This window comes from Stegodyphus dumicola, chromosome 12 (assembly GCF_044657685.1).
Source record: "Stegodyphus dumicola isolate Sdum_Otavi_A_Nest chromosome 12, ASM4465768v1".
In the NCBI taxonomy this organism is placed as follows: Eukaryota; Metazoa; Arthropoda; class Arachnida; order Araneae; family Eresidae; genus Stegodyphus; species Stegodyphus dumicola.
Window position 1 is genome coordinate 63,940,020 of NC_140779.1, and position 24,876 is coordinate 63,964,895.

The window sequence follows — 24,876 nt, forward strand, 5'->3', positions numbered from 1 at the left end:
ATGTCCAATGTCTGGGATACGATGTCGAACAAAGCGAGGCCTAGTTCCCGGTAAAATGTTGAACAGAATATCGGTATCAGAAAAATTTAAGGAACTAGATTAAAATTATTATTGTATTTTGTATATAAAAATACGATTCATCTAAAGCAGATTAATGTTCCAAGTTATTTGCTGCATACACGGATCCCAAGTGAGTGAATTCTTTCAAAGTGACTGTAATACAAACTGTATTACAGAAATTTTTGTTTATTTTGCTGTACACGAAATTATAATTACATTTTTGCCATGATTATAGTCGAATGAAAATATGCAGGGATGAATGCAGACTTCAAATGAATATCGAAATATGTATTTCTGATCACACATTAATGCTGAAGGTTGAAATAGATGAAGATTACAAACGAAGGAAAAAAATTGTTTAGATGTTTAGAGATTTAATCGACTTTCATTTACACACCTCATAGCTATATGAAGTATCTGGTGAAAAAAATCTTCAATGGAGTTTTCACGAAAAATGGGCATCAAAATGTTTTGTTTATAAGCACGCTCCTTACAACTACAGATTACTTTTTGCGGATATTCCATTAAGAAATCATGGACTATATTGTTCATACTTTCTTTATCTTGAAAGGTAAATCTTGCTATATGATTTATAAAGAAAGATAAACAAAAGGACGCATTCCACATAGAGATGATTGAAATATCAACGCATTGATGAGTTAATTAATAGTTAACATTTTAATGCCAGGACGAAGTCTTGGGAGCATTTTATTAAACGAAATCGGGTAAAATTTCGAAAGATTTGCGTATATGAACGTCAACGTAACGCAGCAAAAATCTGGAAGAACCAAACCTCAAAACTATTTGTTTAAATTGTTGCCACTCCCTGGAGTTATAATCGTAGCAAAATAGGTAAAAGTCCAGTAGTGTATAGTCATCCGCTCCCCATCTCTCTCTCCTAGAGCACGGAGAAAAATTAGTACCCTTGTATGAGTCATTGAACAGAAAGCATATTGGAAGAACGGACGTAACGTTTCCCCTTCGCATTGTACTTTGGGGGGAAGGGGTGACCACGGAAAAAGTCGATCGCCCTGTCAAACTCCGACATCCGTGGAAAATAATAAAACGGTTAATAGCACTAAGCGAGCACGAATGTTATTTCCGTTGACTCTGTCTGCCGTTTATAGCATCTTTTTGTTGCTTAGCTAGAATTTAATGGTTTTTTCCTAGGATTAGTTATATCTCTAGAAATGATAACTCAGAAACAGTTGTCTGTTACGATACGATTAACAATGACTTCTAGTTAATTAAAAACTGTATTCATATTGTCGTGAAATGAATTACTAATAAAGCTATATTTAAATTTATTGCAAAATTAAATGTTAGTTTGATGATAATTTTATAGATAATGTCTATGCTTTTTGACCCAGGGGATCCGTTTTCTTGATGAAAAAAAAATATTCCCCCTATAATCCATAAACATTTTCTATGATTCTAAAATTTTAGTTTACGATTTTGCTTGCAGGTCTGTATAATAGCGAAATAAGATAACTACCACTACCATGCAAATGTTTGAATCCAAGACGTACATGTTTGCGAATGTGTAGTCTATGAGGATTAAGGATATGTAAAATCTGTCTGTCTGGATGTGTAGTCTAAAACCTGTTTGTCTTAACGTGTAGTTTTATAAGGTATTTTCTTCCTCATTCCAGCATGACTTTGTGGTATAACAGCAGCATCCTTTGCGCGTATTCGAGAAGTTTAGGTTCAAATTTCGGCTCATTTTTCACGTCTTCCGCAGCAGAAAACCTTTACAGTCTATGTGGATTAAGGATATATAAAACCCGTCTGTTTGAATATAAGGATACATAAAATCTGTCTGTTTCAATGTGTAGTCTCTGTGGATTAAGAAAATGTAAATCTTTCTGTAAAATCTATGCGAAAGTCTTCTTACATTGTTTGGAAAATATTCTCTTGTGGCACAGGAAGAAAAGTATGATATAAGCTCCTATCTTCAAAACCTGCTGGTTAAATAACAATCGAAAAAAGGTTTCTTTTTGAAGGGAGGAAAGAGAAAAGTTTCTAGCATTTCTGGCATTTGTCATTTCAGATATTACCAGGAGCAGTTTTCATAGCAGGGGCTCAGTTTAGAATCCCGGGTAAAAATCAAGCAAATATGAAATGCCTTAAAATACTGGCGAGCCGAAAGTCCTCTCAAGAGGTTAGGGAAAGAAAAAAGTGGTGTGAGACTCAACTTTGTCCCCGGGGTGCTCTCCATCAAAACTGGGAAGGAACATCCCTGTTCTTACTGATGTAAAATCGGTCGCTCCTTGTGGCAACCTTCAGCAATGCTCTCAGTGATGAGATAATTAAACGACTGATAGGTTCAGCCTTTAACAGTGAAGGCTTTGTTAGCAAAGTGTCCGGCCATTGAGAAAAAAAAAAAAAACGTGTCAAGCAAGAAATGAATGCGCGATTTTTATGGTAGGACATGCTTAAGCGAACTGAATTAATTTTCGGCTAAGGATTTATCTCACAAGAAGCAATTTCTAGCAACATAATAATAGAAGATAACTCTGTGTACGAAGAATGAAGACACATTAATCACAATCAGTACGCTGAATCAAATGCCTAGTTTTCCATCATTCTCTGCCTTGCTAGTTAGGTAGTTAAAATGAAAATCTAATGTTATTGTAATGAACAAATAGATGCTACTCCTGAAATGTTAATAGCACTCCAGTTGCATCTGCTAGTTCTATATTCGTGCATTATAAAATATTTTAACAGACTTGTCAAACTGCATATAATCTTTTACACACTGTACTTTTCCCTCTGCTTAGACCTGACGATACGTACCGTGATGGTTAACTTCTTCTTTGTCCGTAACGCATCTAGCGCGTTCAAATGAAACTTCCGCAGGGCGGCCATAACGCGCCCCAACCGTTCTTCTACATTTTAAAACTTTTAAACGTTTAAAACGCTTTCTAAATGTTTACTTGAGTTTTTATTTTTGTTTGTTCTAATACCTCCTAGAGAGCAGTACTAATCAGGCATTCTATTTCTAATTGAATTTGCCCCGGGTTTTCTGAATATTCGCGCCATTTTACATAAGATACAAGACGGTGAGTGATGGCTTCAAAGTCTACTCAGCAGAAAAAGAGAAAAAATGAGATTGTTAATTGGAAAGACAAGAAGGATATACGTTTGATGAGTACAGTCCATAATAACTCGATGATTGATGTTGGAACATGGGAAAGAACTGTAAAAAAACCAATAATTGTAAAAGATTACAACAACAAAATGGGAGGAGTGGACCGCCTGGATCAGATGTTATCAAATTATCCTGCTGTTAGAAATAAGCAGAGATATTATTATTTTTCCATTATGCTTTATTTCCTTATAATTTTACTTAATATTCATTGAGATTCATCCACTACGAAACTCATGTATGGAAAGTTATGATGTACAGAGAAAACAACATTACACGCTACGAAAAACAGACGGCCGCTGGGGGGAAATTTTCGCGGAGAGGAGAGGACGGCGAAAGGGTTAAATACGAATGTGAAAATATCATCACATCTGACTTAAAACTGATTCAATTTAATGCTTAAGTTCAACGATCATTTGCATAAGCATTTAACTTAAACAAAGAACATAAGCTAGAATGAAATGATTTAAAATTTATTTCCGTTTTGTCAATTCAAAGGAAACTAGGCAAGGAAAGTGCAAGTTGATAACGAAAAAGTACAATGAAAGCTTATTTGCCGTACTTTTAGAATTGCCATCTTATGAAGATAGAGCAAATAATTCTCATTTCCGTTTTATCTGTTTATTAAAACAATAGCACGCAGAGTTTTCCTTCTGTATGTATTCAAAAAGATTTTTAATGTCTAGCGAAGATGGTACAATAATGGTTACTTTTCCCGTCTCTTAAATTTCGACTTTCTTATCTGAAAGCCTCACCTTGCACTGAAACTTCCGAAGTTTGCGAGGGATTCTGGAGTAATAAATAGTAGAATAAATACAGTTGGACTCTAAAAATATTCCATACGATACAGGAACGAAATTTCGACGCTATTTCCGACGAAACTAATCGTAAACGCATCGTTAAATTCCATCCGATCAATTCTTTACGGCGCTTTGCAGCTGATGGCGCCGTTAAAAAGAGCGTGACGTCACGACCACAAATTGTTGCCAGAGTTCGAAAGTGAAATATGGTACCGCGACTCAATTTTTATTACTGGAGATATATTTTTTCCTTTTGGTTGCAGCTGTTAGTTACCCAGTTGAGATAATTAAATCTGGTGCGGTAGGTTTTTAATGTACAATGCCGTAGAAAGCTGCGGACTTTTGTACCGCAAATAAAAACAAAATTTCTGTCATTGGAAGTTGTTTTATTGAGCATAAAACACAGTTAAGAGATTACTTTTTTTTCCAGCCAACGATGTGATTTTTCGAGCTAGAATTAAAATTTATTTTTTAAATACTGTTATGCATTTCATTTTGATCCTTAACAACTTGTTAAAACTACTAATTAAATAAAAATGAATGTAAAATTATAACGCATTATACCAGTCTGTTTAAATTTGTTACGAAAAGCGATTATTAAAAAATGTTGGGAAAGTTTTTGGCCATAAAAAAAGTTTTTTTTCAACATTTATTTAAAGAGGTAAATTACACATTAACAAAATATAACAAGATGTCGACTGCAAATGCTTATGTAACGGTAAATTTTCTGCGGCTTCATGAACAATTTAAGGTAAAAAATGGCACCTTAAATATTTCCACTTACCGTAAATTATTTTATATGACGCATATAATTTTTTTAATTTAATTGGAGTAAAAACTAAATCATTTGAACAATTAAATGGTCCTTTTTAACTCGCAAAGCAATTTGTTCAAACAAAAAACAGCAGAATTTTTTAGTTTATCATGCTTCCAGTATCTGAAAATTACCTGAGGATTAAAAAAATAAAACAAAAGAGTATTATTTAATGTGGAAAGTAGCATCAATGTAGAATGGTTTTTCTTTGAAATGTGAAAAAAAAAGTAAGTGTCTTTGTAGAAAATAACCAAATTATTATATTTAATTAAGATATAGCCTCCAAACTCAAAATACTTTGCTTAGTAATTTTAATCTAATGTCCAGTTATGTGAAGCTATAAATCAAGTCATCAAGTTTTTATCCAGTCACTAATTAAAATACAGCACAATTTAATTAATAACTAACTGGAACTTTATTGCTGTGATTGTGGGATACAATAGCAGAAGCTACTCCTGGCAGGTCAAATAATTCACAATAAAGTTTAATTATGCAATTATTCTAAATGGTTAATATACCCTATATTTGCACACATTCCTAACCCATTTTTTACGTTAGTGAATTTACATCTTCTTCTGTAAAGTGCGATTTGTAATCACAAAATCATAAGAGACTAAAAATAGCATTAGAAAGAAGATAACTATCATAAACATTAGAATACTGTCATTTCTGTGTTAACAACACAGAAATGAAATATAGAGAAAGCTAAATTACATGTATTTGATTGAAAGATAAAGTGTATGTATATAACAAAATTTGTGCTGTACTGAAAGTATTAAAGAAAACTTTCAAGAAACGAAATACTATGTAAGTCTAGTTAAACCTCCATTAATGGACAATCTGAATCTCCGGACTTTAGTAGTAGAAGACAATGTACACCTATTGAGTGAAAATTCCCCGATAACAGATTTTGGTCCTGTTCGAGTTCTCTCTTAAGAGTTTTGTCTGTAAAAATATTAACAAAAATATTTTAGTACTTGGTGATGAGCTATGGCAAACTAATATTAAAATGTTTGAAATTGTAAAGAAAATACGAGTACAAGAAAGTGGGATACAAACAAAGTGTTTAATATAACTGTAAGAAAAAGCAAAGAAGCAAAAATATTGAAAAGAAATTCCCAAAACTATTTATCAAAATAAAAGTGAATGAAATTTGTTTATCAATACCTAACATTTGTTCGTTTACACACAAATGAACTTTTTCATATTTTTATTTCTTTTAATTAAATTTTAGCATATACTTAATGTTGAACTCTAATTACAACTTTATTATCAACTTATTATTACCTTTCAGAAACTTCTCGAGTTTATTATCAACTTATTATTACCTTTCAGAAACTTCTCGAGTTTATTATCAACTTATCTAGTAAAGCTAACATTAATTTTTATACACTTTTGTCTGTGAAAAGAATTTTCTTCAACTTATATCTATCTCAAAAACTCGAATATTTAACTGTGTTTTAACTTAAGGACATAGATTTCAGTCACTTTATATTATAAATTTAGTACTATTTTTTACATTAAAAATTCTAATAATTATGTTGAAAAGCTTAAATATTATGATTTCATTAGTAGCCCGAAAGGGGCGGTAGCCCAGGAGGGCTACTAGTCTCAAAACGGCATTTTGCAACAGACTCAAAATGGACATTTTGTAACGGACTAAATTATGTAGACTCAAAACAGCTTTCACTGTAAATGTCTAATCACTTTTTAAATTGTCGCCACCAAATATTATCGCCCTGCATTATATTGAAAGAGATTAAATAATTAAGAATCTGCATGAATATACGCATATTTCCCTCATTGTGATAAAATGACAGTACCTAAAGCCATCCAATTTTGAATATCGTAAACTTCCAACCGAACATTGGTACCTGGACGCCCGAATTTTGAATTTGTTTTAATGTCTATCTCATATTTTGTAAAACTTTAACAAATGTTTAATTAATAAATTCAATGTTTTCAAAACGAGAAATGCACGAAAAAATATTTTTATCTCCAGCGCGCGAGACTAAAATCCTAAAGATACGCTGTTTTTAAGTATTTTATTGTACATTTTAAATATGGTAAAACTTTAACGAATTTTTGATTAAGAAACTCCACGATTTCAAGCAGTGGCAACACTGTACGAAAAAAAAACATTTTTATCTGCAGCGCGCGATATTGTCTATCAGAAACTCTAGGGATGTACTGGTTTTAAATATTTTAAACCCAAATGCTCTTGAAACTTATATGTGTGTGTAATTGGGAAAAAAAAAAAAAAAAAACTCCCCTTTGGGCGTAATATAAAATCTGAAAGCTTTCAGATTTTGTTTTTGGTGATATAATAAAGGTAATAACATTGCACTTTATCAGAAATATACTTTAAAATAATTGTAGTAATAACTGTAATTTGACTGAAATGGGCAAAGAAAAGAAACATTTTCTTTCTGTTTTGAATGACTGTTACTTACAAGTACATTGTATAACATTGTTGTCTTACAGCTGTAATGAGAATACGCGACCTTATTTAAAATAATTTAGACATTTTCTATATTTTGTTTTCTTAAAAAAAGAGCTAATAGCAAATCTTCCTTAGTATATTTAGATGACTTAAAACATGAAAAATTGCTGTGTTAGAAATACAAAATACTTTTGCATTCATTTAAATAATTTATGTAATTAATAACAATTGTTAATAACGAGATTAAATTTTTAAAATGTCACCTTTTTAAAAGAGCTTTGCTTGAAAAATACATAGTTATAAATATATTGCATTAAACTGTCAGCTTCAATAACTGTCAAGCACAAAAAATAAATGATAACATTCAACCAAATAGCTAGATAAATGTGGTTTAAAAACTTACGCTTCAGAAAAGTTATTGAATCTATAACATTTCTGAATTGCTAAATTTATTTAATACGTATAGGAAACAAAAACCATTGATTACGAACTCGTTATGTTATTAACCTTTATGATTAAAAGAGACAGTTTGGATTATGAAAGTGAAACAGTTTGTGAACATAGCAATTCCAATGTCCAACCTAGAGTACGAACCCGCGACTGAAGATCCTAAAAGTTTTCGAATCATATTAAAATCAACAGAATGTGAAGTCTCAGCTGTGTCAGAGGTATTGACTTAAAACATTAAGAGTTATGGGATTGCTCATCTGGCTGATGTACCTGTTATCAAAACAGCAGCTTTCTTCCTTTCTGATTTGAATCGGGATTAGTATCAGTATGGCCCATGTCTGTATGTATTTAGAAAAGTGAAAACATTCTTGCTTTCGGAGTAAGTGCGAAGGTATGAGGAAATTATCTAAAAAAGGAATTAAAGTGCTTAAAAGAATTTACAGCTACAGAACATAAACAAGATTGCGAAAGCTATAGTAGAATTTCTCACTATTTTTCACATATTTCTTTAAGAACTGCCTTTTGGGAATTTCACAAAATGACATATTACTCAAATTTATTAGACGGGCAACTCTAGCCAGTGATAACTAGAGCCCACGTTAATACTAGATTCAGTGGTGCGAACGCAAAGCTTAAGCAACACTTAATGCAGAAATAAATCTCACTTCACTATCTTTCCCAGTTCTGTAAGAGTTTATGAAAAGAGCCTTTTCACAGGCATTTCCTAAAACGTATCTCAGAGACATACGATAAACTCACGGGCGATCATAAGAGTGAGTTGGTGTGTATTTGGAACAGATCATCGTGGAAATCTCGGTTTGATTACTTGAATGTGACAAAGCATACAAGGGTTTTTCTGCCTAAGGAAGGGATACCTTTCGTGGAGGACGTTCTAAAAAAAACTAAAAATCAACTATGCACGTAAACGGTTCGTTTGGGTTCAAACCCGAATCGAACTACGAGTGTTCAGCGATCTTCGGTTTTGAAGTCTTCGGTCTTAAATCTAATGTTATGAATTTTAACATGCGATAAACTTTAGAGATAATATCAAAGATCGGTGTATCGAAGAGAGCACGTAACTTTCCGTTTTGGAGAGCGTCAGTGTAAAATGTTAAAGATCTTGTGATTTGTGACGGGCATTTTCTTCAATATTCAATGCTTAAATTCAGCCAGAAATTAAATAGTTAGATCAGTAGAAAGTCTTTTCATCCATGCATTTTAATAGTTGGGTAGACTGATGTCAATATTAAATCCTAAAAATATGCCTCACTTTAGACAGCTTTACCAGCTGTCTAAAGTGAGGCAGAATATGAATATGAATAACGATGTCAACATATGATATATTGAAGATGTGGAATATTTGGGAATTGCATACATCTCGATAAGAAAGCTTTAAATGTATTAGATACCGAAATAAAGAAACAATATAGCTTGTCTATATTGTTTAATATATTTATTTTTAAAATATTAAATATTAAATGTTGATAGCATTAATTTATTATCTCCCATTATTTAATTTAATTTATTATTTATATATCTGTTATTAACTATTAATTATCAGATTAATTGTTACTGTTTTATTTGCCTTTCTAAATTTTATTTCGTTTTCACTGGTTACTATTCATTTATTTTTATTCATTGTTATTAATGGCCATCCATAGTGCTGGAGCATTTTTAACTTAACAAGTCTTTCAATAAAGAAATAAAATGATTCAACAACACTTCACGTAGCAGTAATTTATTGTTTAAGTTTGAGTTTTATAACCTTTAAATTTAAAATCGGGTGCATCTGACTACTCCAAGCTGTGAGAAAAAGAAATAGGATCTAGAATAAAAGTATTTTGTTCCAAAACTGAAATTTCGTTTGATAAGAATTTGAAATAAAATATAATATTTTAAATAATATTTATTTATGCCTTAAAGTAAAAGTTTTTTATTTATTTATTTATTTAGTTATTTAATATATAATAGATAAGAATTAATATAATATATATATATATATATATAATAGATAATATAATAGATAATTATTTAGTTATTTAATATATAATAGATAAGAATTAATATAATATATATGTAATATATTATAATTAATATAATATATATTAGATAAGAATTTCAAATAAAATATAATATTTTAAATAATATTTATTTATACCTTAAAGTAAAAGATTTTTATTTAGTTAGTTATTTTTAAGAAAGAATGATTTTCCCTTTAAACAAGTTCTTTGAATTTCAGTTATTGAAGACGTTAAAGCAACAAGAATGCGCGTTATATTCATAAAGTTTCGAAAGTTTAACTATAGACCATTCTTCTTCAGCTGCAGAAGCCCAAATGATGAAAACGAAGTCAGTAATAAGATAAGGCGACAGGAATAAAAGCAAGGAAGTCAAGCTGCTAGCGCCATATATTAGTAAAAAAACAAAAACAACTAAGAAATGACTTCCTTAAAAGCTGAAGATAAAGATGGATTGGAATTGGCATCGTTAACTAGAACTAAATGATTTTTGTGATAGTGAACCACTTCTAGAAAATTTAAAGCGCCAATGGAATAATTGTTTTGAATAATTTTGACTTAATTTCTTTGAATTTGGATTAGAAGAAGAAAAAATAAATATTGGGTTTGCTGTGATACATGTTATGAGTAATTGGCTTGACTGTAAATTTTAATCAAGAAAGTAAATTTTTCACGAAAATAAGGTGATTAAAAAGAAACGATTTTAAAATATGAAGTAAAAGTAATAAAGAGATGCCATAAAACTGGATAGCAAATGTGGTTTTTATTTTATCTACATTAGCAATAATTTCTGATTTAGTAAAGAACTCATATTCACAATTTCCTTTCTTATACAAGGAAGATAACGAATCAATTTACATGTTTTTAGTTACATTCTTTTACTTAAATACTTCGAATGCTACAGGAGAAAGAAAAGTAGTAAGCAGGCTAAATAGTAGAAAATGCTTGATTAATTGATATAAGTAATAATTCTAAACAAATATAGGAATCGCTTTCCAAATTATCACATTTGAAGACATTGGCTGAAAAAAAGTACGTCGGTATAAATTAGATTATTAAGAAATTCAAAATGAGATGTTTTAGCAGTAGGTGATAAGTGTTTCGCTATAATTACGTTTACTTTTTCACTCACTCACTTATTTACTATCGGATAACTTATTTGATTTACCGTAGGATAACGTAATAGCACATGACAAATTGTTTGGCTAAAAAAACTGTTTATCATGCTTTTTTTGATTTAGTATTTTCCACCAAAAAAAAAAAAAAAAAAAAAAAAAAAAAAAAAAAAAAAAAAAAAAATTGCCAATTTCAGTGATGCTTAGTGCTGCCATCTGTCGAATTTGCTTGCTATTAAATTCTTTCATTGTTCCTAAGTTCCAGTTGCGTTTGATAAGAAAATTTAATAATATTATCCTAAAAATTTATTTTTTGGAGGGAAGTCAAAGAGTCAATGAACGTTTGAGCCTTTGCTACTAATCTTCTAGACAGTTGGAAACACTTAACAGGAAAACTGAATCATTTAAAAATTGTACGTATGTATTCAACCAGAATAAGAAAACGGAACTAAAAAAACCTAACTTTAAAAACATATTTTTATAGTAATAATTTATTATCATAATTCAATTTTCCTTCGCTTGTTATAACAGTAACTCAAAATATTTGGACAGCTGAAAAAACAGCTCTTCTGCATATTAGAAAACTTATAATAATTACGTTTTATTTTCTGTATATCTAATACCTATTTATTAGTGTGCAAATGTGTGAATTTTTTTTTTCGTTTTTTTTTTTATTCTACTTAAATAAATATCCATTTTATGCTGGATTAAATTAATACGACTATTACGTTCAATACGCTCAATAAAATAAATATATTAAGGCGGATTCAAAAATGACATTTTATGCAAGAGAATAAGAAATGGTGTATATTGAGAATACGGCAAAACACACTAGGGCTTTCTAGCCTAAGGGAAGAGATGCCTTCGTGATGGACTTTCTAAGGGACAACTGGCTCGTATACACATGGGGAAAACCACGAAAACGCCCATGCAGCCAGCCCGTTCGCGGGATTCGAATCTCGGACCGAACTACCAGTGTTCAGCGATTTTACCGCTCGGCCGCTGGTGGGCGAATAAGAAGTGGCACTGTTCTGTTATCGGGACCAGAGTCATTGGCAAATGTTTCGCTAAACTAGCCAACAGACCGGTTCATATGAAGTCGCCAATGTTTACTTTAAAATCTTTATAAGGTTTATATTGTAAAAAATAAAAAAAAACTGTCCTTCAAATTGGAAACTACAGAAAAAATTCTAAAGATTTAACGGTCACTTGTTCGATTTCACAAATATCTGGTATGTTATTTTTTCCCTTAGATTTTTCTTTAATGTAACCGTATCGTAAATATATTGGTGATAGTTTGGATGCTTCAAATTTTTCGCCAGATCATCAGCTTTTGTCGATAACTAAATGTGATCCCGATAACAGAGCAGTACCTAAAAAATATACCTACACGTTAAAAGACAGTAATTTCAGCGAACCTTCTAAAACATGGCCACCCACGGTTCCAGGTGATTTTGGTCTTCTGATTCAACTAACTGGCTTATCAGAGAGATGATGTTCAATGCTTATTTTAATGTTTTCTGAAACACTGGCACTTTATGAGGTGGTCATTTTTCGAAGGTGGTTGCCACAAAAGGGCTCACTGCACCTGAAAAGCTTTACATACTGCAATATCAAAACGTATTGCGTGGAGAAGATATTGGCACAACACTGCTAAATTCATACATACTCTGCTATTTTTAGGAAAGGTATTTTGTTAGAGTTCAGAAATGACTCTCGTAATATTCAGACTATATATACAGTACTTCATTAAGTTTTATACACTATATATTTGTTAAATATTGTAAGCGCACCTAAGTGTTACTCATACTATGCATAAGTTATCTTCATAGCTTCTTAAAATAGATTTTGTAACTTACTGTTACTATTTACATTATTTAAATTAATGAAAATGTTAAAAAAAAATAACAATGAACTAGAATTACTTGGCATAGGAAAGAAGGACAAGCGATCCGGATATCTAGAGGTCGGATAAATAGAGTTCCACTATATTTGACTCTAACATTACGTATCTAGAGTTCATTCACGGTAATATATTCCAAACTGTTCATTTTTTATTACGTTGTAAACTGTAAAGAATTAGGCTGAAACAATGTGCACAATGAACATAAGGTTTAGCAGAGGAATTCACAAATTTTTATTTTAAATATTCATTTTGCCCTTGAAAAACTACGAGTTATCATTTGCATTAGTGAAATTTACAAGTATGCATCCTTGTGCTATCAACAGCATTTATGTTTTTATCGCTGAACTGGTACTTCTGCTGTTTATCCTCGATACATCCCGAGCAAAGTCGAAAGATAAGTAAAAAGGAGTTAGAGAAGAAGCACAGATTTTGAGTAACCGTTTTTTTGAACACGTGAGAATTGTTTCTAAGCGATATCGAACACAGTATAAAGATCCATAATCATATATCTCGCTTAAGCGTTGTAGGAGACACTGTATCATTATTTATTCTTAATCGCTTTTTCAATAAAATATCAATGCAGATTGCTGTTTGGAATGCTGCTAAAGTAAGATAACAGATGATGATTGAAATTAAAGAATAATTTGCGATGAAAGGTAGGCAAAAGAGAAAGGAAAATTGGTTCAACGAATAAAAATTTCGGAATAATTCAGCTATTGCAGAAAAAGGTGTCATCAACTAGTTCATTGTTCTGTGAAATGTGCTAGACTTTCAAAAATTGAAATGAGAATATTTTTGCAATAAAACAGATTAACACTTGAATATACATATGAAACGTAAACTTAAAAAAAAAATCGTTAAATATTTGTCTCCCTCCTTCCAGCAGGATTTCGTGGCCTAACGTTAGCCCACTCGGTGCGTATTCAAGAGGCTCAGGTTCGAGTCCCGGCGAGGCATACATGCACATTTGCACATTTTCATGTTCTCCTGCTTTAAAAAAAAAAAAAAATCTGAAATGTTTCAGATTTTAAATTACGTCCAAAGGGGCGTTTTTTAACATTTTGTGTGTTACCTTTCTTTATTAAATATCATGTTCCTCGCACTTAAACCATAAGATCCAGTGCAACAGCAATATCGCAAAATAGTTTTAAAACGAGCATATCTTTAGAATTTCCGATACAGAGACTCACGCGCTGGAGATAAAAATGTTTTTTCTGCACAACGTTGCCATTGCTCGCTTTGAAATCCTTGAGTTTGTTAATCAAAAATTAGTCAAAGTTTTAAAAAATAGGAAATCGATCATAAAACAAATTTCAAATTTCAAATTTGGTCTTCCACATGCTCATATTCGTTGGAGGATTACGTTATTCAAAATTCGATGACTCTATGTACCGTTGTTTTATCACAATACGAGAAATATACATACATTTATGCAGATTTTTCATTATTTAATTTCTTCAAATATAATGCAGGACTCTAACATTTTGTGGCAACAGTTTGAAAAGTGAACCGACATTTATGAGTCCGACGCAAAATGCCAAAACGAAACTAATAGTCCTTCGGGACTCAAATCCCTTTGGACTAAAAAAAAAAAAAAAAAAAAAAAAAAAAAAAACCCATAATGACTCTACATGTTTTATAATAAAAACAGATAATCACACATATGTATAATATGTAAATTGTAATCAGCAAATGGAAACTAAAATCCAAGTCATATAAACCAGGCTGTTTCCAAACAATGAATATAAACCAAAATATTCCGAAATCGTGATAAGAAATTTCATGTGTAAGCTATCATTTGCTATAATTTCATTTAAATACATTGTCAGATTTCACTGCGAATTAAGACTCAGTGAACAACTTAAATTTAAGTGTAACTTAAATTTAATCTTTAATTGACGTTAATTTAAATTAAATTTTCAATTTTAACTTTGAAACTTCCTAGGGTGCAGTCTATTTTTCGTCTTCACCTTTGAAATCTAAGTACTAACTGAATGCAACAAGAGCAAAATTAGGATGATTTATGCTACAAACTGGCAGATACAAAGTAAATATTAACTTACTAATCACCGCTTCTTGCAGACTACTTATAAAAGATACACAAACACAAGTTAAATATGTGCAAAACAGACAGTAAATTAAATATTTAGAAATCTTGCGTAAGTTACATTTATTAACTTATGCACGAAAGCGAAAGGCAGAAAAAGCCGCCTAATCAGAATAGTGGTTAGTGGACTGCCATACCGAAAGGACCGGATTCGAATCCCGGAGAAGGCATAAATGTATAGTGTCTGTGCGGCAAGGGAGCACTCTAATTATTCAGTGAGCCGAACGTCCTCTCGAGATTTGTGGTAGGGGAAGAGGCGTGAGAGATGCTAGGGCCCGTTTCCCTAGGGTGTTTGTTCTCCATCAAAATTGTGGGCAGAATTGAGCAAAATCGTACTGTCCCCTATATGGGGCTCAAGGCACTTTCAAACGACAGGCGCAATCTTGCTTTCCTTGTCACGATGAATTTCGTGGGCTTGTTTTGATGTTACTATCAGATAAGTGAGATAATTCACAACAACAAAAAGGCAGAAAACTCACAGACGGTCGAGCGATAAAGTCTCTAAATACTGGTAGTTCGACCTGAGTTCAAATTCCGGCGAACAAGGATGGCTACGTTTCTTTTCGCGAGTTCCCAATACGTAACATGGATGCGAGCCAATTTGTCTAAGAAAACTCTTCACAAAGGCATCATTCCTTTTAGGAAGAGAACACTTGTATGCTTTGTCGTAATGAAATAAGTCAAACCAAACTAGACCAAAAATTCAGCACAGTTAATGAGATGGACAGATTATGCGAGATAAGTACCGCTGACCCAGTGGCGAAATTTTCTTTGTCTTACTTACGCTTCTGCACGTTAATTAAAATGCACCGAATTTACATCTCTAATGAAACTGATGGAAGAACTAGAAGTAAAAGTAAGGTTTAAGATGAAAAATAACGCGTTAATTATAATAATCTTTGCCAACTAATATGCATAGGTTCCTGCTTTAGTATTCGCTGAGATATAATACAACCTACAAAGTATTTTTTAAATTTTTTAAAAATATGCATTACATTAGAACATTTAAAATAAGTACTAAGCGACGATGTGTTATATATAACAAGGTGAAATATAACATTTCAAATGCATCCTGTACTCTCTTTTCATGGTTGTCCTTAAGATGAGCATAAATAATATATACGAGATGTGAACTAATTCTTTCCTTGCATGTAGTACCTTATAAAAAGCATAAATTACATTGCTGTGCCTTCTCTCCAAACTGTTCACGAAATGAAGCAGAACAAGTACAGTATTTTCCATTGCTGTACAGGCTTTTGAGATTCAGGTTAAAATCACTTTCATGTTTGGAAAAGAGAAAAGACAGATTCATTTTAAATATATAATACAGCATACGTGATTTCTATTCCTTTTCGTTTAACGCTGCTAACATTTTACTGCGAAAAGTTTATCAATCAAAATTTTTTTAAATTTTTGTACCGCACACTATATGCAGTCATTAATACCATGTTAAATATAATATCAACTACATCATTAATACCAACTACATCCGACCCGAGAGGTTGCCTTTGCGAATCTTTGTGGGCTATTCTCCATGCTGTGGCTGGACTGATACAGTAAGACCCCGCTTAACGCGGGGGATACGTTCCATCAAAGTAGAGCGTAATGCGAAACAGCGCTAAGCGAGGCTATCTTAACATGTAAATAATGGGGTTAGGGGAAGACGGATAAAAAATGGTTAGGTATTAAATTGAATAATTTTTTTTAATAAAAATAAAATCCAACATTTATTTCTTACAAAAATAAAAACAATATAAACGCATATACTTTTAAAAACAAATAAAATTCTCAGTCAGATCATTCAGTCTATTCTGGGTTTCCAATTTTCTGCCTTTTTGTCAAGAAGGCATTATGATAGATTGGCTTAATGGCATATTGCGTTCAATTTCGTCGTCAATCCATATAGACAGTCGTTTTCCCATTTCCTCTATAATGTTATTTCTAGAACGAGTAATTCTAGTTGCAGAGCTTGACGTAGTTGCAGTTGCCGATGACAGTATTTTTTCTTTATTCTTAAGAATTGTCCTTATTGTTGAAGTTGCCAAAATCAATGCAGCACTAATTTGAGATTGACGTTCACCAGAATCTAATCTTCTAATCACTTGCATTTGAGTTTCCAGTGAAATGCGTTTTCTGGTTGCTTTCTTTTCTTGTTTTTTATTATCACCCATGATAAAAACTAAAGATCATAATATTTGTCACTGTATTAATCGTTATAGTATTATACAAATTTAAACTTACAATAATGTCAACAAATGTTTCAAATGATAAAAATGCGTCCACCAAGCAAGAAACACAACTACACTGTTTCGGATATGTTATTTGGAAACCTAGCGCTGCGCACAATTTCGGAGAATCCCCGGGTTGAAATAAAAGAGCGCTAAACCGAAACAGCGCTAAACGAAACAGCGTTAAGCGGGGTCTTAACTGTATATAGCTGTTGAAATACGTTTGATGGGCTATTCCTCCATTATTGTTTAAATAGCAGTGTTACTACGAGTATCCTTGTTGTCCTTTATCCGGTCTTCATTCACTTTTCATCATAAAACACGGAGCCTGTTCGTTCCAGTTGAATATTGATCCATGCTATCCTGAAAAAAAAAAATTAAAACGATAATGACCAAACTCCGTTAACAAATTTCCTTTGGAACCCTGAGTAAATGCACAACATTTGGCACTACTACCTCCACCTATTGAAGAGTTATTCATATAATAGGTTAGCGAAAATCCATCGAAGCAATCGTTTCGTTGTAATGTAGGTCTAAATATTGTAGTTTCTTCAACTGTTTCGTCACTTTAATTCTGAATTTTTCATAATTCTGAATTTTTTGACGTATTTCAGAATTTATCTACTTTCTTCCCCCAACTGAAGTAGCACACATACGTATATACTTATAAATACTCCCTCTTTTAAAGGGCGACTGAGGGTTTTAGGGGACTCAGTCGCCAAATCCTGGGTGTGGAGAGTCATCATCCACAACCCTTTTAGTTCGGGCGCCACTGTAGAGACATTAGGTATTTTTTGGAAGCAGGAGAATTGAAAAATCAGCAACCTCCTTCGCCGGGAATCGAACCACGGACCTCTGGAATACCGGCCCAGCGTGCAGAACCACTACACCCCGAAGGCACGCCAAGAAGATGATAATGATTCTTCCTATGTAACGTTTAAAAAAGAACAAAGAAAAATAAGAAATAAAAAAGAAAATTTTAAATAAAAAGAAAGTATGCGCCTAGTGACTTTTCATTTGGTGCCCGAATTAAAACGTGGTGGCTGAGAATTCGTATAACGACGTGAACTTGGCGCCTTGGTCCCTTCCTCTCCACTCGCTCTTTAAATGGGGAAGAATATAAGGAATTTTGTCATTCTTTACCGCATGACTTCAGGATGTAATAGGAAACACATTCGGGAGATCTGAAATCGGAGCATGTCTAGCAATGACATGAAATGTCTAGCAATCGGGAGATCTGAAATTCGAAACTCGGATTCCTTGGTTTTGCATTCTTACTATAAGTTAAAAAATTACTTTTGCTGCATTATTTTGATAAGTCCGATATAATTTGGCATATTTGATAACTCCTCCTTATCGGAAATCCCAAATCTGCCATATAGTGGATTTTTCCTGGCTTTGCCAAGTAACTTGACAGTACACTTGGTAATATGACGTAACGTATCGAAAACTTCAAATACTCTGCTGAAGATTTTCTACAGTCAGAAGAAAATTAAAAATTGTCTACCCTCGGTTGACTTTCATCTTTCTAAGTTGAAAAGCACGTTTGTTTTTTTGCTGCGCAAGCGGAATACAAAATTAAGGAAAATATATTCTCGACTACGATCTGTCACGGAATTACCAGTGACCTCTCGCGAGGTCTCAGAGTTCTAAGCCACTTCTCTCAGTTACAATCTCTCATGGAATCCTCAAAACCTCTTCTTTAAATTATTACTCGGAATGCAATATGAAACTGCGGCCTCTGCAGCGATGACAAAACTGCTAGCATCATTCCTACACATACAGATGTTTGGTGTAATATTTCCATCCAATTTACAACTGCGCTGTCTCCTTCATTAATGATAAGAAGCGAAGGCGACAGACTTGTTTACGGAGACGGATGAATTTTCTTTTCTTTTATGCGATTAATTCTTTTCGCAGATCTTAAGTGTTCTGCAGAAACAGTCGAACAAGTTAAGTGCTCGAGCACTTGTTTTCCGGTCACTCCCCGCTGTACCGTTTCCTTGTTTTGGTCAGCAGTTCTATCGTTCCACGCGTGAAATTTTCTACTTCGCAAAACTAGAGTTAATTCAACTTCGTAATGAAAAGGCAGTTGGAGGATTAGTTGCGAGCTTATAGACTTCGTACAAGCTGTTCACATTATTTGCGCTCTCAATGACTTTCAAACACGATCGATAAACAACCTCAAAAATTTTTTGTAACGAGAGGGTTTCTAATTTATGCAAGTTCTGGGACTTTGTGTTAAAAAAATTAACTACTTGAACGGAAGAAAGAAACTAAAGCGTCATAACTAATTTCACCGCCGGAGCCACCACTGGCTGAGTGGCTAAAGTTCGCTGCATGCTGACAGTTCAGCCCGGATTTTAAATCTCACCAAAATTCCACATTATATGCGCAATTTTGTGTGTTCCTCATGTGTAACGTTGCAAGAAGCTAGTTTCCCATAGAAAAGTTTCCTTTAAAGCAATCGTCCTGAAGCAAGAATTTTCTCCGCCATAATCGTGTGCCTTTGTGGGCAACTAGAAACACGTATGGCTAGTAACCGGGAGGTCCAGATTTCGAATACGCTGAAGGCATAACTCTCTTTGGGTTTCTAGGTTTTAAAAATATTCTAAAAATTTAAACCGCTTTGCTGCATGATTAAAATCTGATGGGTGATAATTCGTCATCACTTGGTTTGGCGAGTATATCCATCTTTTCCTCAAGTGTGTGGCCGGTTGGGCGAATGTAATGAATTTGCTCCTTCTGTAGCAGGTGCTTTCGTAGTTAGAAGTACTAACTTTAACCTTCGTAGTTAGAAGCTAACAATCGGTAGGTCCAGATTTCGAATGCCTGTAAAATATCGCTGACTTTTCATGTTCCCTGTTTCGAAGTAAGCCTAATGACACTATAGTCCTGCGTAGTTTTCCACAATCAGGCCAACCAATTGTAACTAAAGAAAACTCATTTTTTGAAAACAAATTGTGTGTTGGTAAAAACGAAAATGTTTGCTGATGCATCTTACACAGTTGTTCTTCATAATTTAGTGATTTAATGGAGGCTGGAATGTAGCTGAGAGAAAGCCAGGTCGGCTTTAAAGGATTCCATATGGCCTTATTGGTTACAGAAATATTTATATTTTATTTTACAGCAAAATAATTTAGTTTATATCTTTTTGTTATAAAAGGGTCAAAAAATGATATCGTCAGTTCTTAGCTAACCCAGATTCCAGATACTGTCACTTCTCTACACCTACGGCACAAATACTTGCCCTACAGAAGATGTGATTAAACCTCCTTGATCATTTAGAGACCGGTACAAATTTGTCAGTATTCAGTGAGTTCACAGTTACCCGTTTAAGGTATAGAGACATTAGGTTGTTTCAAAGCAGGAGACATGAAAAATTAGCAATGCCGTCGCCGGGCCTCCAACCACGGACCTCTCGAATACGCGCCGAGTGTGCTGACCGCTGCACCACGTATGCATGTTAAGAAGGAGGGAGAAGTACCTTATATATTCCCCCTTTTGAAGGGTGACTGGGAATTAGGGGACCCAATCGCCAAATCTTTGTGGTGGGGAATCATCATCCACCACCCTTTTTAGTTCGGGCGCCACTGTAGAGTCATTAGATTGCTTTGAAGCAGGAGACGTGAAACATGTGCAGTGCCCTCGCCGGGATTCGAACCCTGGACCTATCGAATGCGTTTCGAGTATGCTTCCAATTACATCACGAAGGCATGTGGAAAGGAGGGAGGTAGTATCTTTTAAATTTTAAATATAACAAATTTCGTTGTTTCTTGATCCTTTCAATTGCGGTTTTGAAAATAAAAAATTATCATTGAATGAAAGAAAACAATTAATTGAACTCTCTAATGACGTCGGATTTAAAATGAAATTCCATTTAGAAGGAAAAGTTAATTTCTGGATTTCGTTACCAATGAAATCCAGTAAAATCGAAATATAATGAATTGTTATATGCTGATATAAAAACTGTAATTAATTTTGCTTTTAACTGCCTAAGAAAGAATTTTCGTCATTAACTCAAAAAAATTATGATTTTTAATTTATAAAACGTATTACACTGGAAACGAAAAGGCATAAAAACATTTCAGTATGAATAAAAGAAATCTGAAGGCTTTCAGATTTTACATTACGCCTAAAGGAACGTTTCTTTAACGTTTTGTATGTTACCTTTATTTATTAAATATCATGTTCTTCATACATAAACTATAAAATTCAGTTCAACGGCAGTATCGCAAAATACTTTTAAAATGAGGCTATCTTTAGAATTTCCGGTACACAGTCTCACGCGCTGGAGATAAAAAAGTGTTTTTTTCGTACAGTGTTGCCATTGCTCGCTTTGAAATCATCGAGTTTGTTAATCAAAAATTCGTTAAAATTTTACAAAATATGAAATAGAATGAATAATGAAACAAATTCCAAACTCCAAATTAGGGCTTCCAAATGCCCATATTCGGGTAGAAACGTAGGTTATTCAAAATGTGATGGCTCTAGGTATCGTCGATTTATCACAATGCGAGAAACATACATACATTTATGCAGATTCTTCATTATTTAATTTCTTTAAATATAATACAGGGCAATAATATTTGGTGGCAACAATTTGAAAAGTGAACCGACATTTATAGTGAATCAACGCATAATGCCAAAACGATATTAATAGCCCTTCTAGGCTAACGCCCTTTGAACTAAAAAGAAGAAGAAGAAGAAAGTGGAGTGATCGAAACTAACTTACGGAAGTGCCGATCACAGACTCAAGCTTACCAGCATACAGCCAGACATAGAACAACCATGCAAGAATCGGCAGGCTCATCCATCTTATTGATGTAAATATCAACATTTATTTAATTTTAATTTTCGATATTGAATAATTACGAGACCTCATAAAAAATTCTCAAATACTCTAAAAGTGGCATCCGAACTAAAAGGTGACGGATGATAATTTGTTGCCAAACAGGATTTGACGACTGGGTCCTCTAATTCCCAGTCGCCGTTTAAAAAGGGGATGTATATAAATTATTTTGTCTCTCCCTTCAGCATGCCTTCGTGGTGTAACAGGAATCACGTCGGCTCAGGCAGCTTTCAGCAGCTGTACAGCACTGTTACTTAATCAGAAGAAATGGGACACTACTTAATTAACAGAGCGACCCTGTCTGTAGGTATAGCAAGGAATTATAGTAAGTGATACTAAATACTAAATGATAATTCATAAATAATAAATTTTCCGGTATAAATATTGAGTAAACTGAAATTAAGGTTTGCTGACAAACAAGTCAAGGGGTGTTATTTAATTCGCGTATCTCCTCGATGAGGTGTAGAACTTGGATTTTATCCAGAATGTTGTCACAATTCCTAAGTTCAAGGATTTTATTTTTATGAATCGGTATAATTTTACTGAGATGATGACCAAAAATACTTTCCACTTCCTTCATAACTTGCAGTAACTTTAAAAATGTTAGAGTGAGTAGCATTATGAGATTCTGATTTCTATTTTGCTGAGAATCGACAGCAGCAGCCTGACTACTGGTAGTTTCTGTGTTTTTTGTGTTTTGACTGCTATTGGGTTGACGTGCTTGTGCAAAACTGATGCCTGATCGAACTGATGATGTTTTGGAGTTTTTCTTATGCTTCGGGAGGTCCGGAGTTCAAATCGCGGCGACAGCATTGCAGATTTCTTCAGTTTCCTGACATCAACATAAAACCTAATAACTCTACAAGATTATTCATTAGATTTAACTCCAAATATCCTAAATACACAATAGAAATCTTATTCACGCATTATTACGCTTGTTTTTATTTCCCCAACAGCCATCCTTAAATTACCTTCAGTCAGATTTTACGCATGCGAGCATTCGTGCTGCACTCATAACTGCATAATTTGTTAAATCGGTTTCAGGGTTAGCAGCAGCCAATCCGTGAAAAAAAAGGTAGTTAAAAGTTGAAATTTTAGATTCTGATTTTTGTCATGGATAATTTTCATATGAATTTTCATATTCTTATGAAGCTGAGGAAATTAATTTTATATCGCGGGTCTTACAAGTAGTCAGTAATCAGCAATTAATTTTAAGGCTTGCCTAGTTAAAACTGTAATTTTTAACTAAGACAATTATCTAGTTGCCTTTCTCATCCGCAGATCAACGAGCTCTCATGAACTCGTTCCTTCTGCATTTTCGCGTACGGCCTTGAAGATGATCAAAACATAACAACTTCTTGTCTCCTTCAGCTATTTACTAGACTCTTCGGATAAAAAACGAACACTTTTTCGACTCCTTCCACTTCTGAGCAACGCCGAACTTAGGTGTCAAGGCTGGTCCTTTGTGAAACGTTCTACTTGATGGTTTTTACCCCCTTTTTTTCCATGAAGCGCACAAAAGGAACACGCAACACGCTCTACAGATGTTTCGTCTATCTACCTACGCTGTAATGGGCGAAACCGAACAGTTGCTAGGTTTGAATCTCTGAGTGAAAAACAATGCTACGCATTCAAAAAAGACTGCATTTAAATTTCACAGAACTGAGGATAACACTCAGATGTATAATATTTTATCTGATGTTTGAACTTAACCTATTTCAACCGCAATTATTTTAAGCATACTTTTATGCAGAATTCATTGATAGAAAAAATAGTTTTTATAACCTGAGGTATGAAATAATTCCTTTTAACGTTTGGCTTCTTTAATACATATGATTTACTTACGTTTTTACCGTATTATAAAAAACACCTTCGGATAAAAATTAATTATCCTTCACATCACTAAGAAAAACTGAAGTCTTGCAGTTACACAGAACAGAACCAGAAGCACTGGCCAGACACCAAATTACATAAGCACAGGTACAAATAGGGTACAAATAGGGCGCAGCCCCATCCACCTAATCGACAAGATTTTATGACAAACAAGGGCTGCGCCAAGTAAAAACCAATATATATATATATATATATATATATATATATATATATATATATATGTATATATAATACATAATTATACATGAAATTACATATCACATGAAATACATATAAAAACGCATAAAATACACCACATAAGGCACTGAATAAAATTATGTTAATTATGTAATAAACACCAATATCTCAATTTAAATTATTGTAACACAAAATTTAAAAACAAACTTTTATCAAATAAAAATACCAACATCAGAGCGATTATTATTTAGAAAACACATAAGTTCCCTTTCAGATTTAAATTCTTTTTCAGCACCTGTAAAAATCTTAATAAAATTATATTTTTTTCGTATGTTATAAGTAAGTGTACATTCTTCCACATAGTGCCTTGCCGATCCGACAACTCCACAATTATGACAATATTCATTCTCTTGTATGCCAAATCTTTTAAGATACACCGGGAAGCGCCCATGTCCAGTAACAATTTGATTAAAATCCAAATGACAAGAAATACTTTTATTAAACATAGGTTTTAAGTAATAGGCATATTCTTTTCTTTTATTCGAATTATTCCAATTATCATACCACAAATCAATATAATACTGTTTGATTCTAGTAATAACCATTTTTCTTGAAGGCTGGACAATGGAACACTCCCCGGAAACATCCAAAGTCGCCTCTTTGGCCAACACGTCGGCCCTCTCGTTACCTTCAATACCCACATGGGACTTAACCCATCTAAATTTAATATTATGAAAACCTTCAATTTCTTTATATAAACACTTAATATCCATAACTAAAGAGTTATTACAATCGTAGCTTTTCAAGGCCTGTAATCCAGATAAACAACCACTATAAACTACAATACTATAACTCTTAGATAGGT

The 24,876-nt window shown here is 33.1% G+C and overlaps 1 protein-coding gene and 1 long non-coding RNA gene across 2 annotated transcripts in view; one reads left to right on the forward strand and one right to left on the reverse strand.

Annotated features, from left to right (window-relative positions):
- Nucleotides 1-13,045, reverse strand: part of LOC146993680 (uncharacterized) — a 75,104-nt gene extending 62,059 nt beyond the window's left edge. Inside the window, exon 1 of the long non-coding RNA XR_015038228.1 lies at nucleotides 12,774-13,045. This is a non-coding gene — a long non-coding RNA (uncharacterized LOC146993680). The remainder of the gene's footprint in view (nucleotides 1-12,773) is intronic.
- Nucleotides 1-24,876, forward strand: part of Ddr (discoidin domain-containing receptor 2) — a 933,786-nt gene that overhangs the window by 52,079 nt on the left and 856,831 nt on the right. The gene's annotated exons all lie outside the window — the stretch shown is intronic.